The sequence below is a fragment of the Vicia villosa genome, linkage group LG3 (genome assembly GCF_029867415.1).
Source record: "Vicia villosa cultivar HV-30 ecotype Madison, WI linkage group LG3, Vvil1.0, whole genome shotgun sequence".
Taxonomy (NCBI): domain Eukaryota; kingdom Viridiplantae; phylum Streptophyta; class Magnoliopsida; order Fabales; family Fabaceae; genus Vicia; species Vicia villosa.
In genome coordinates this window covers 51,963,872-51,977,118 of record NC_081182.1, presented here as the reverse complement: position 1 = coordinate 51,977,118, position 13,247 = coordinate 51,963,872, and positions in this window count along the sequence as shown.

Genomic DNA, 13,247 nt, shown 5'->3' with positions numbered 1-13,247 from the left:
TATATATATATATATATATATATATATATATATATATATATATATATATATAATGGGAGTTTGCTAACGTAGACCCACTTCTTTTTATGAAGGTTTATTTTATCAACATGCACCTTAAGGCGCATTTAACTATTTTTTAGTTAAACTTGCTAAAACACACCTTCATAAAAATAAGTGGGTGTATTATAGCAAACCCCACAGGAGTTTTCTATAATACACACTTATATTTTAGCAGATTAGGATCCTTCTCATATTTTTGGAGAAGCTAATGAGTTGTTACTGAAGGGAAGGCATACAAATAATTTAGAAAGAATTATGCTATAATAATGTATTTCTTTTGAACACTCAAAATATCACAAATTATAAAGGGAACACCAATAAGTGGTTGGATGCCATGAGACTCAACATGTTTAACCAATTGACAAAAATAACATTCTCCACATTTAAAAGTAGCATGAGTTCCTACCTGGTATAAAAAACCAATGATGCAACACTATATTGCTTCTGATTGTAGGCTTAACATATTACCAAAACCATATTCATCAATAACAGGAACATTGAAAAGACTAATGCCAGGGACATATTTCCCAACAAATAGCTTGCAATTGAATTTCAGCAATCCATGAGCAATACCATAATTCTTAACCACAAATTCCTTTATCAACTTAGGATAACCAGATCCAACATTTTGTACTATTTTCAACAACTAAGCATCACTAAGAAACTCCATAATTTCATTATATTTCAGTGCTTCAACATAATGTTCTTCTTCATCTTCACTATCAGCTTCCTTTTGAAAAATAGATAAGTAGGCAGATTCACGTACCATGTGCATCCCGAATTCATCTTGCACTTTTTTAACAAGATGATCTAACATCATACTTGTCATCATTTGAAACAGATTGTCATAATCAGAATTATCATAATGACACTTTTAATGTTGTTGACATCATTACTAGCATCCTGTTTGACTTCCACATTCAAGTACTTATTGAGGAAGTCACTTTTCACATCCATCTGATAAAGTGTGAACATAAGGCTACAAGATAAACCTAGAAACATTCTGATGGCTTCAAGATGAGCAATATGAGTAGATGTTTTATCAAAGTCAACCCCTTTGATTTGAGTATAGTCTTGTGCTACACGATGTGCCTTCTTTCTAATAACGATATCATTACTTTTCTTGTTCAGAGGCACCTCTATGTCATTTAAGTTGTCATTAACATTTTTCTCCACATCTTCTTGGACATGATCGTCATCACTCGCAAAATTATTTTTAGGGGTCACATAATCACTCTCCTTATGAATTTAAGACTCAGTCTCCAAGAGATATCTGACACATCTTTATCAAAATCTTGATTTCCCATATTGGTTTCTTAGGTCTCATTGGCAATAGTCTTTTGAATGAGAGGATGGTTTCTTACAGGCTCAAACATGAATGTGACATCAAGAACATTTTCACCAGTATCCAGATTAGACTCGTCAAAATATGGAATATTATGGAGAACAATGTATGAGAAATGTTTCCTGACATACAACCTATAAGTGAAATTCTACAGACTAAGAGGAACAACAATTTCAGCTTCACCTAACATAATATCATATTTTTTAATAGTGGAAATTCCAAAAATATGGGAAGGATCCCAATGTTCCTAATCTTCTAATCTTCTTTAGCTTCTTTTATTTGAATTATCGCTGGTTGTTCAATATTGGGAGGACCTCTAGCCTAACCATCAGCCTTCCCTTCAATAACACCAACTTCACCAAACATAATATCATATTTTAGAAAGAATTATGCTATAATCACTAATTTTCTTTAGCTTCTTTTTTTGAACCATCGCCGGGTGTTCAATATTGGGAGGACCTCTGACCTAACCAGCCATTAGCCTTCCCTTCAGTGACAACTCATTGTTTGAGTCTCATACAGTTCTTAAGTAGTAATTCAAAAACATGAGTAAAATATTAAAACATCTTATATGACATCTCATATTTTCTAATCAGTAGATTTTACTTTTGAAAATAAAACTATTTTATTAAATGGTTAAACTTTAAATTAAGTCCTTATTATTAGTTTATATGATACTATATGAGTATCTAAGAGATATAAAAATAGTGATTAATTATTATTTAGGATGAGTTAATGTAATTATCATTGGATTGATTAAATGGTTGCTTCTTTTGCTGTAGACACTGAGTTAGACAAATTTGCTGCCGTGAGAGAAATATAGTTATGTTTCTATCAAGAAAGAAAGTTCAATTAAAAAATAAAAATTATCTAGTGTAAATAAATTTAATATTATTTATTTTATAAAAATATTTTAAAATTTTGTATTAATTGTATTTGTAAATAAGCATACGTTAGACTACGCCTATTTTTTTTTTTACAAGAACAAAATATCTCATCTCATTTATAATAATCGTCGCAATGCAAGGAGGAACATAATGTATAGAGCTACGCCTAATCTAAGAATTAACCGTCTTTATTAAATATCTAGATTCTGACCCGCGCCATGCGCGGTTATGTTCATAATTAAGAATTTATGTAGTATTAATTATTTTTATTCTTATACTTTTAGAAATCATGTATCAATTAAATTTTGATAAACTAAAGTAATAATATACATTATCATTCATTTTTATTTTTATAGTTACAACAAAAAACACTTTCATATATCACTTTTTAATATAAAATTAATAGTAAATAAATCTAAACAAATTATTAACAATATTAATTGGCCGTTATGAAAATTATCAATAATATTAGTTCAAAAAGAGATTGAGAAATATGAGAAGTTCAAAAAATAATGAAAAATGTATTTTAGTAATTCATTTATTCAACTATTTGTTTTAAATATTTAAATTTTAAGATGAATTAATAAAATGTGACCAAATAATTATTCTATATAATAATTTATTAGGAATGTAAAAAAAATAGATTAAAATTTTATTTTGTTAAGAAACAATTCATTACAACAATATATTTTCTTTGAATCAATTAAATAATTAATTATAGTTGTTAAGTAAAATATCTACTATTTTATTTTATTTATATGATTAATATTTATTAACATATATTTAGGGAAAAAATTTCATGTATCAACAGAATTAAAAAAACTTTTACTTTCCGAGTTTATAATTCTTGTTCTAATATTATAATAGATTGTAATAAAAAAAATTATTTAAAAGATATACATACGTGGTTTTCTTCTATAAATATAAAATTGAAAATCTTTTAATAAATACATGTGTACAACGAATTGATTTTTTTTATAAAATTAATATCTATAATATATAGGTTTATAACTCATTCATTATGTAACATGAATGTAATGAATGTAGTTAATAGTATTATAATTATTTTATTATGCAAATTTGTATAAAGTAAAGATAAAAAGTTTTTGAAGCCGAAGTAAAATAAAAAATAATGAGATATAATAAAGAATGACTACTAAATAATCAAAAATAGAAAAAAAAAGTTTATTAAAAAATAAAATATATTTTTGAGTTGTTTCTTAAGTTTGGTTGTCTCTTGAAAGTCATCATATCATAATATATGTAGATTCTTTTGCTATAAATGTAAATGTAAATTTCTATTTTTATTTGATTTTATTATTAAATCCACAAAATACACTTCAAGATATTTGATATGGATATAACACCATACGTAGATTCCAACTTTGATTTTATTAAATTCACAAAGTACACTTCAAGATATTTGATATGGATATAAGATATGTAGATTTCAACTTTGATTTGTAATATATTTTAATAAAAAAGAAATACTTTGATAATCGTAAGTAAAATAATTAAAAATTCAATCCACTTTTATGTAATAGAGTCAAATATTGAATGCAATACATATCAAAATGAAATAATAATTATACATATAAATAAAAATTATATTGATATTCAAGCAAATTATTATAAAAGAGTGTGTCTAAAATATTCAGTAAATCAATACAATATAGTAAGTTGAGTCTTTAACTTAACACATAAATCAGATAATATTAAATTTATGTGTAATATTAAAATATAAGTTAAATTACATTACAAAAAATTAAAAAATTTATACATGACTCTTGTAATAGTAATTGATGATACAAAAATGAATAGTAATACTAATTGAAAGTTAAAGGTGAGAAAAAAATACACACCTTGTTAAATAATCTTCACCCTATACATTGTTGTTGATATGCAATGAAAAAATCTTCATATTAGAATCTATATTTTAACTCTGATTTATAATAATATTAACACTCAAGGTTAAAAATCATTAAAAATATATATAGCTTACGATGAAAGTTTTATAATACACCGCAATAACTTAAAAGCTTACATAAAAAGGACAATGAATAGAAAGAAAAGTGGCTAATATAATTTAATATATGTTCAGTGGTGTAATGTTAAAGAAAAATAAAAGAAACAAAAATTAAAATGTTATAGAGTCTACCTTTCTCTATAGAATTGATCTTTCAACAAAATTCTCATATATATCTTCAAAACCTGCACATGAAGATTTAAACAAATAATACATATTTTGAAAAATAAAAGAGAAAACATATGAACTTATAAATCTGCACATAAAATTTTAAATAAATGATACACATATTAGAAAATGAAAGAAGAAACATATGAGAATGAAAAAGAAATGGCAAAAATGAAAAATTTAAAATCTATATATAAAAAGTCATGTTAGTGAAGATGTATAATTAAGAAAATAGACAAATAATTGAAAGGGTTATAATATATTAATAAGAATGGAAGTTATAAAATTAATAAATTAAATACTTTAAATACATTAAGAAGAGAAAAACGTTTTAATAGTTTCATTGTTATTAAATAGAGAATCTTATAGAAATGAAAAGTTTTTTTAAAATGATATTAAAGTAAAAATTAATGAATTTATATAAAATATGGATGAAAATTTAAAAAATATGTTAAAAAAATAAGGGTCTTGTTAGATTTTATCTTTGTTTGTATAATTATTTAAATAATTTTACGAATTAAGTATAAAATTAAGAAAAATTATATGAACTCCTAAATCATGAAATATTAAACAAATTAAATTATACAAATTTTAGAAAATGAAAGAGGAAACATGAGAATAAAAAAATGGCAAAAATGAAAAATTTATAATCAGTATAAAAAGAGTCGTGAGTGAAGATGTATAGTTAAAAAAATAGATAAGTAATTGAAAGGGTGATAGTATGTTAATTATAATAGAAGTTATAAAATTAATAACCAAATGCTTTAAAATATATTAAATTGAAATTTTGAGTATTTTTTACGGTTTCATAATAATAATGTATTAATTATTTACTTTTATTATATAAAATTATAAAAGCTAATAAAAATATTCCAAAGTCACATTATTATAATAATATTTATTATTACTATTATTATTATTATTATATTATTATTATTAGCTATTAAATTGAGAATCAACGATTTCTTATATAAAATGTGAAAATTAAAGTAATAAGATAAATGAGATATTTGCTTATTTTTGTATGAATAATTATTCAATTTCATGTTTGAATATAAAATTAAAAAATTAATTTTGAAGAGCACAAATACATCTCATTTTTTAATTTTTTTGTATTAATTTATTTTACCATATCTTAATTTTAATTGAACATTATATTATTATTACTATTATTATTTATAATAGTGATAGTTGGATTATTTTATTATTAGTAGTAGTATTCTATTCTATTATATTATTATTAATATTAATGTATGGTCTAATTAATCTTAATATATTAATAAGAATGGGAGTTATAAAATTAATAAAACAAATACTTTAAAATACATTAAATAGAACTTTTGATGGGTTTTTATGGTTTCATCATAATAATAATCTATTAATTGTTATTATCAAATTAAAGAGAAAAACGTTTTAATAGTTACATTGTTATTCAATAGAGAATCTTATAGAAATGAAAAATGTTTTTTAATTATTTTTATTTTCTTTTATTATTATTATTAATAATATTATTATTAGGTTAATATATATTTATTCTTCATATTTTTATTAATATTATTATTATTATTAATAGTTGTGATTGGATATTATAGTATTACTACTTTAATTTTATTTTTATTATTCTTATTAGATGAAAATATATTTATTTTTTATATTATTATTATTATTAATGATGGCTGAATAAATAAAATACTATTATATATATTTAGAAAATTGTAATTTAATAAACAAATTCAAAGACAGGGAGAAATCAATGAAAAAGTTGTAAAAATAATTTATAGTTTTATTAGTGTTATTAAGATTTATAGTGTTAACGTTATAAATAAAAAACTAAAGATTCCTGTCAAAATAAAAAAAGAGAAAACACCCCTATTTTACATTTCAAATTAAAAAATATATATAATCTTTAAAAAGAATAAAATGAATAAATATTTAATATACATGAAATTTTTTATAATAAAGTTAAAAAATGTTTTTATTTTATATTACTATAGAGTTAAAATAAAATGCTTATAAACTTTAAACTATCATATCATTTTATCTTTAATACCATTTACAAATTATTAATCTTTTTATATTTTTTATTTATATTTATTATTTAGAAAAACTAAGTAATTCATGATTATATAAAAATTATAATTTTATTATTAAACAAAATAAATAAAAGAGAATAACTAAAAAAGCATAATTTTTTAACATTGCAATGGGATTTAATACATAAAAGAATGTTAAATGAGATATAAATTATAAAAAATTTATAACATTTTTATTTGACAGTTTTTTTAAACAAAACTTATTTGATATTTATATTTAAACTAAATATATATTTATAATAATAATAATAATAATAATAATAATAATAATAATAATTATTATTGGAGAATTAAAGACTTTTTGTATAAAAAATGAGAATTAGAATAATAAGATATAATAGTTCTAATTGAATATATTATTATTATTATTATTATTATTATTATTATTATTAATATTATTATTATTAGTTAGATATTATATAATAATTATTATTAATACTGGTGGTTTAATATTATTATTATTATTATTATTATTATAAATATTATAATAATTATTTTTATTTATCTTAATATAGAGTTTGTATAATTAGAGTTTGTATTTATAATTAGAGTTTTTATTAATAATTATTAGTGTAAAATCAAATTTTTTAAAAGTAGAATTAGGATTGATATTAGAGTGACATATGTCAAATGTTGTCAAGAGTTGTTTTCATGATGACACGTGGCTAGGGTTGTCATCATGACAACCTTGCATTTATATATACGATGGACAACCATATTTGTTTGATGTTTAACAAATTTTACCTCAAAATTGTGAAAATAAGATAAAAGCAATCTAATGGTACGAATAATAAGATGAAACTCTGACATTCCACTAGAGTGAGCATTTGTAAATATTTTAAAAAATGATAAAAATATCAAAATAATTATTTTGAAATATATTGTTAAAAATGTGGTTAGGCCTAACTCAACCCTATAAAACCGGCTAGTAATTGTCCGATGTGAGACTCTTAACACACACCCTCACGCCCAGGACTAGACAACTCGAGCGTGAAAATAAATGGTGGGTGGCCCGATAGCGGAAACCATAGAAGGTGGCCCACCGGATCTTAAACGAGACTCTTGACACCATGTTAAGAAATGTGGTTAGGCCTAACTCAACCCTACAGAACCGACTAGTAAGGTGACGATTATCCCCACTTATAAGGACATGTTCAAGCCATATATTGTCCGATGTGAGACTCTTAACATATCTATCATTTTGATCTATCAACCATCCAACTATCTTTTATGCCTTACAATAATCTTCTTATTCATTAGTTAAAATAAACGCATTCTAGAAAATAAAAATAGAAAATGTAAATAGAAAACGAGATGTTCGAAAGAAAAAAAAAACAAGAAATGGGAAACGAATTAGTACCCAATGCATTATCCATTTTTAATATCAACCTCCAGTTCACACCATGCATTATCCATTTTCAATATCAACCTCCAGCCATTAATTAAATAAACTATACAATCATTTTTAAAACTGAGAAGGATCCACATTTATGTCATGTATACTGTAATTATATTAAAAATTCATGAACCACAATTTAGAGTTCAGTTAACCTTTGAAGCACTTCAAGAGATGCCTAATATACATACGTTTCACCAAACAAAAAGAAGAGATGCTTAATACAAAGTTAATCAGTAAAATAAACAGTAATGAACATAATTATTTAAGATCCAACTTGTCTGCCAATTTGAATAGTGGGGAGTGTTCATCTCCAGTGTGAAAAAATAATCCTCTCAAAGTTGGATAAATAAATTATTATTGCTTATGGCATAAATTATTATTAGTGTCAAAAAGGAACCTTATTCCGTTTTAGCGTGGATGAATTTGAAGCACCTGAATGTTAGTAGCTAAAACTTTATTACTCTCTCCGTCTCATAATAAATGTCTTATTTGAGCAATGCGCGGATTTTAAGAAAATGATTGGATGTGTTGGTTTTAGTAAAAAAGTTAATGTCATTTACTAGAATACCCCTATTAATAGTAGTTGAATAACGTGAAAGTTAATAAATAGGGGTATAATAGTGAAAAAATAATAATGATTGATGCATTGAAATCGTAAATGGACAATTAATTTAAGACAAGGAAAAATACAAATGAAACACTTATTATGAGAGGGAGGGAATATATTTTAATTCTCAGTTCATAAAAAATATAATTGTGAGTCGTACGAGTTTGTATATAGACGCGGCAAACAAGTCAGGTTCATTTAAGCCGGTTCCGTAAAGCATGCAAATAAAAGTGTTATGAAATATGGATTAGGCATATAATAATAATAATAATAATAATAATAATAATAATAATAATAATAATAATAATAATAATAATAATAATAATAATAATAATAATAATAATAATAATAATAATAATAATAATAATAATAATAATAATAATAATAATAATAATAATAATAATAATAATAATAATAATAATAATAATAATAATAATAATAATAATAATAATAATAATAATAATAATAATAATAATAATAATAATAATAATAATAATAATAATAATAATAATAATAATAATAATAATAATAATAATAATAATAATAATAATAATAATAATAATAATAATAATAATAATAATAATAATAATAATAATAATAATAATAATAATAATAATAATAATAATAATAATAATAATAATAATAATAATAATAATAATAATAATAATAATAATAATAATAATAATAATAATAATAATAATAATAATAATAATAATAATAATAATAATAATAATAATAATAATAATAATAATAATAATAATAATAATAATAATAATAATAATAATAATAATAATAATAATAATAATAATAATAATAATAATAATAATAATAATAATAATAATAATAATAATAATAATAATAATAATAATAATAATAATAATAATAATAATAATAATAATAATAATAATAATAATAATAATAATAATAATAATAATAATAATAATAATAATAATAATAATAATAATAATAATAATAATAATAATAATAATAATAATAATAATAATAATAATAATAATAATAATAATAATAATAATAATAATAATAATAATAATAATAATAATAATAATAATAATAATAATAATAATAATAATAATAATAATAATAATAATAATAATAATAATAATAATAATAATAATAATAATAATAATAATAATAATAATAATAATAATAATAATAATAATAATAATAATAATAATAATAATAATAATAATAATAATAATAATAATAATAATAATAATAATAATAATAATAATAATAATAATAATAATAATAATAATAATAATAATAATAATAATAATAATAATAATAATAATAATAATAATAATAATAATAATAATAATAATAATAATAATAATAATAATAATAATAATAATAATAATAATAATAATAATAATAATAATAATAATAATAATAATAATAATAATAATAATAATAATAATAATAATAATAATAATAATAATAATAATAATAATAATAATAATAATAATAATAATAATAATAATAATAATAATAATAATAATAATAATAATAATAATAATAATAATAATAATAATAATAATAATAATAATAATAATAATAATAATAATAATAATAATAATAATAATAATAATAATAATAATAATAATAATAATAATAATAATAATAATAATAATAATAATTGTTTCAGTATTTTTTAATGGCTCCCAAGCGAGGGAGAGGACGGGGGCGAGGGAGACCTCCCCGATCGGAACCACCGCCACCGGAATCACCGTTGGAAGCAATCGAGAAGGGAAAGCCAGACGAAGCACCAAGAACTATGCTCAGTGATAACGGTAAAGCTGCTGAAACACAAACTGAGAAGATCATTGTGACGCCCTCGGCAAAGGCTACTGAGAAGACCAATACGATGCCACAGGGGAAGGCTGCTGAGAAGAGTGGGAAACCATTGGAGAACACCATAGATGAACCTCACAAGCTATGGGTAGACGTGCTCAACAACAATCGAAAGCCCTCACACGGTATGAATCTTGATTTTATCGCTCCTAAAATTGTTGAAGGGGTAACTGTGGTAGAAATTGAGGAAGAAGATATTGAATCTGAAATTAGGTATTGGGAGAATGCTCTTATCATGTATGTGTTAGGAGGAGATTTAAGTATGAACATGGTGAAACAATTCATGATCAAGAACGGGAACACTGTCCATTTGCCTGACATACTCTATCATGATGATGGATATTTCATCCTTAGATTCAAGACTTTTGATGAGAAAGAGGAGATCCTTATGAATGGACCTTACACTATCAAGAATATGGCTGTACTATTGAGGGATTGGACTCCTGAGTTTAATATGAAGACAGATATGCTGAGAACCATACATGTATGGGTGAAATTGCCAAAATTACCATTGAGATTATGGGGAGCTAAGAGCCTGAACAAGATTGGTAGTGCCATTGGTACACCAATAGTTACTGATGAGTGCACTGCCCATAAACTTAGAGCCTCCTATGCTAGAATGTTGATTGAGGTAGATGCAACAGTCCAAGTCCCTAAAGAGATTACAATTAGGAATCATGAGGGAGATCTAATGACACAACCAGTGGAGTATGAATGGCTGCCCAAATTTTGTGGAAATTGCCAAACTTTTGGGCACAATTGTGCTACTAGACAAGCTGGCCCTGTATGGAGGCCAAAGAAGCAACTAGAAACTAAAAAGACAGATGGTGCATCATCACATGAGCAAAGAGTGGAGCAAGAGCATAATGAGGAGGTGTCCACACCAATAGCAGCACCAACAGTGATAAATAATGTAGGGGAAGCTGTTTGGGAGACACCTAAAGCTAGAGGAGCTACTGTTGGGAAAAAGATAACATCAGGGACTGTTAGTTGTAGCAATGGTTTTCATGCACTAGAGAGTTTGGCTGACACTCTAGGGCAAACAACCATTGATCCATGCTGATCTCATGGAACATCAGGGGGCTGAATAAAGCTGGCAAGCAAAGAGAGATATGCTCCCATCTCAATGATTTGAGGCCAGACATTTGCATCTTGATAGAAACTCGTGTGAAGAGTCAGAAGGCAAGCAAAGTTAGGGATAACATGAGGCTCTATGATAGTTTTCTGGACAACTACCAGTACCATGATAATGGCAGGATCTGGATATGCTGGAATTCTACTAACTATAAAATTCAGATGGAGAGGTGCTCTAGCCAATTCATACATTGTATTGTGGAAAGCATAGATGGCAAGATATGTTTTGACATGACTGCTGTGTATGCTATGAATACTAATGAGCAAAGGAAGGTGTTGTGGAAAGCAATAGTTGCACTGCCTCATACCAATAAACCTTGGTGTGTAGTAGGAGATTTCAACAATGTTCTCAAGAGCAGTGACAGAATTGGAGGGAGAATGGTGGTACCTCAGGAATTTCAGGATTTGCAAGACATGATGGACTCTTGTGGACTGAGTGAGATGGACAACTCTGGTGACTACTTCACTTGGCATAACAAACAAGTGAATGACCCCATATACACCAGAATTGACAGGGTGATTGGAAACTCTCTTTGGTTTCAAGAGATGGACATGCATTTGAGACATCTTCCCCCAAGTGTCTCAGATCATGTCATTTTGCAGCTCACCTCTCAAAAGTGGGTGAGACCTCATCAATCCCACTTTAAGTTCATCAACTATACCACAGAGATTGATGGTTTCCAGAAGTTAGTAGCTGACAGCTGGGCTCCCCCTATTGCAGGCAACCCTCCTTTTATCCTTTGGCAGAAGCTGAAAAGACTTAGGCAGCCACTAAGAAAGTTCAGTAGACCCATGAATGATGTAAAGAGGACTATTGTAGCTACCAGACAAGAGTTAAAGGCCTTGCAACAGGACTTGAGCAATAATCCAATGGACAAGGACCTCCTGCAGAAAGTGAAAGACAAGACTGCAGAGATATTACATTGGAATGAGATTGAGGAAAAAATTCTGAGGCAAAAAGCAAAAGTTGATTGGATTAAACTAGGGGATGGGAATAATCACTTTTTTCATGCCACCCTAAAAGCCAAGCATCAACAGAAAAGAATGTACATTTGCAGGACTGATGGGACTGAGATAACAACTAACGATGAGATTGAGCAGGCAGTTCTACAACACTTTGGAGACCTCATGGGTAATGAAGATAGGACTTTGCACCAGATTGACATTAGAGCCATGAGAGAGGGCCCCCAACTTTCTACTGCCCAAAGACAGTCACTCATGCAGCCTATAAGTGATAAGGAGATCCTGGAAGCTCTGCAGGATATTGGTGATGCTAAAGCTCCTGGGCTTGATGGGTACAGTGCTAGATTTTTCAAGTCCTGCTGGAACATTGTGAAGAATGAGGTAGTGAATACTATTAACTATTGGTTAGACATAAGACTGTGTCTAAAGCTTTTAATGGTACTTTGGTGACTCTCCTCCCCAAGAAAGCTAATGCTAAAGATCTTAAAGACTATAGGCCAATAGCATGTTGCACTGTGGTTTACAAGATATACTCTAAGGTCCTGACTACTAGAATGGCTAGCATCATTGGTTCTATCACTAGTCATAACCAGGCTGCTTTCATTCCTGGGAAGCAAATTCACTCTCACATTTTGCTAGCTACTGAATTGATCAAGGGATACACAAGGAAACAGGGCACTCCAAGATGTCTTA